Source organism: Schistosoma haematobium, chromosome 1 (genome assembly GCF_000699445.3).
Source record: "Schistosoma haematobium chromosome 1, whole genome shotgun sequence".
Lineage (NCBI taxonomy): Eukaryota > Metazoa > Platyhelminthes > Trematoda > Strigeidida > Schistosomatidae > Schistosoma > Schistosoma haematobium.
In genome coordinates this window covers 74,647,365-74,650,229 of record NC_067196.1, presented here as the reverse complement: position 1 = coordinate 74,650,229, position 2,865 = coordinate 74,647,365, and positions in this window count along the sequence as shown.

The following is a 2,865-nucleotide window of genomic DNA, read 5'->3' as shown; positions in this document are numbered from 1 at the left end:
CAGGACGAAATGTACTTTACCGGACCCACTGCTCGCCACAATCAAACTTTAATAATGACTTGTGAATAAATGGGAGTATAGAAACGATTAGCTCAGGATATACGTATGACAAAAAAGAATGGTAGATTGGAGGCTGTAATATCAACAATGAGATAATACAAGCCTTTACAAATTAAGTAGATTTTTATAGTGAACAAAAAGCATGTTATAAATAAACATTGGAAATAGACCAACAAACTATTTTTTTCTTAACACATAAATCTGACTACATAAATTTCCATTGAAAGACTCACCTACAAAATTACGAAATGGTGTTTTATTTAGTCAATGATGACTTTCGGTGGTCAAACTTAATGAATAACAGAGAATTTGTTAAATGCTATGATTATCCTAAATCAGTTGTATCCTATGGCATCGTATTTTATAGAATACTTTAAAAACCAATTGCTGTAAAGTGCGGTGTCTGAAAGCTGATGCCAATAGGCACTCTTACTATACACAAGCTCGGCTATTCTATAGGACAGATGAAGAGTGAGGAAGCAAGTTTATTTGACTAAGTGCATTCATGTATGTGTCCTGTTTGGTGAAGACGCTGACTAAATGCAGTCTTTTGGTAGCATTGAGCTACAATGACAGGGTATTTAGGATGTGTTTCTTCTCTATAAATGCAAGTTTGTTGCTTGCTAGGATATACAAACGTTTGTTTTTCAGTACTGTAATTGAATATGTGGCTAATAGGTTGTCCAGTCAAGAACAGATCATCTACAGAAAAGTATTATTTACAGTGATCAGTCGCTGATTAGTATAGTTAGTGTCATTTTGATAAATACTAATTTTATTGCCTTTTCCCTCCCTATAAATGCACGCTTGTTGCTTCAGGACTGATCTACATCAACACCTGAATCAAGGATAGGGAGTGAAGTAGTCAAACGCATCGACAACTTCACTTATCTTGGAAGTCTGATCAACCCTAGTTGGTTGGTGTCTGACCAAAACTCTGCACGGATTCACAAAGCTCGTTTCGTTTTTGCCAACTTACATCACCTATGGTGAAGGTGAAATATCCGTCTATCAATTAAAGGACAAGTATACTGTGCGAATCTTCATCGACTGACATGGTTGGGCCACGTGTTACGTATGCCCAGACACCGATTACCACGACGCGCAATGCTGACTAGTGTTGGAGATGGTTGGAGGAGTTAGGGGCGGCCAAACCAAAACGTGATATCAGTCCATAAATTCACCACCTTCTGGTCTGAGCCATGTCGGTAGATACAGACTACTTGGTTGGGGTCCACATGACTATCGTAACCAATGGTTGGAGACTGTTGGTGACATGGCTCAAAATCGATCACAATGGCGTCGGTGTATACACTCTCAGTCTTTCCTTAAACTGTGAAATTAAAATTGCTTTATACCTTGCTTTCTATGAACTAATTATTTCTTCCTATATTATATTCTTATACACAATCTTTCTTCTATATATTACTACCATTGAAGTAACTACTTATATGAATTAGGTGTTTATCTTGTTGTGCTGATGAGGTGTGGCAACTTGGACCGATGCATATATGTACCTGGTCCTACGTTGTAACTGACTGACTGACAAATCAGGCATATCAAGTGCATTTTTCATTTGATGATTTCTGATTGGTTCAATGTATCACCACTCCAAAATGTGTCAAACTATTCTCTATCATCAAGGATGTGTATAATGACCTGGAAATGTAAGCGAGAAATTTGTTTATATGAGACACTTAATTAGTCAATGTAGATGTACAAAGTAAACACTTTGTGAAAGTGATCATACTGTGTTTTCCCGTTTTGATAAAACAGATTATTTTTAGAATCAGTTAGTGAACTCTCTTTAGTAGTACGAGTTTTCGCTATTGGTTATGTACTTTTAACTAACTGTTAGTTCCCTTTAAATCATGATGTCACTGAATTAACTAGTTTCATCTGACTTCTTCACATCAAATCCATACACGATCTCTTCTATGAAAGTGAATCAGTGTATTTATGGTCGAAAATAAGGGAATAACCTCAAATCCAGTAGGATGATTTGTGACTTTTCACTATGTCACAGGATAACATAATAACCCTCATTTATGTTCATGTGTTTTAGGACTTTATCATTAGGTGATATTAAAACTAAACAAGAATCATGCATAAATATAGCAATATTTAAGCATAAGGAATCTCTCTGTAGTCTAATAAACTTATTCATATTTTTCAAATCAAAACCAATGATCTGCGGATAACAAAAAGTACTTTAACCAGAAAATAGAGAGTTAATTTAGAATTACATAAATGATTAAATAGTAAAATTATACTAAATCAGCTTACTCCTGTTGACTTTAAATAACGATCTCTCACCATATTATGAATATATTCTGGGGTAGATGGCATATTGCCCAAAATAAGCATTAAGAGTGGCACTCCAAGGTATACTGTTCCCCGAAATCCTTCACGAAACCAATGTCTTAATGCCTTCCAAAGAAATTTAATAAACCAAGGATTAGTCGCAAATTTTAAGTTGAAAACTGAACCCTTAAATTAGCGAATTAGTAAAATGCTTAAGATGAGTTATGCATAAAAGAAGGCACTTAAAAGTTGTCATTTGCTTGTTGTAAATCATTGGATTAGTCAAATGATTTAGCGACTAGTATTTATTTAATTTCTTCGTTAGGGAAACGTTCTGTTGCTAATATGATTAACAGTATTAAGCCAGAATGAACTGGATAATCTTATTCAGATGTGATCAGGAACGATTAAAACCCTAATTCACCTTTGATATAATATTAATAAAGTGAACTAAATATTATTTGAACGACACATCTGTTGAGTATTTATTAACCAATGTAT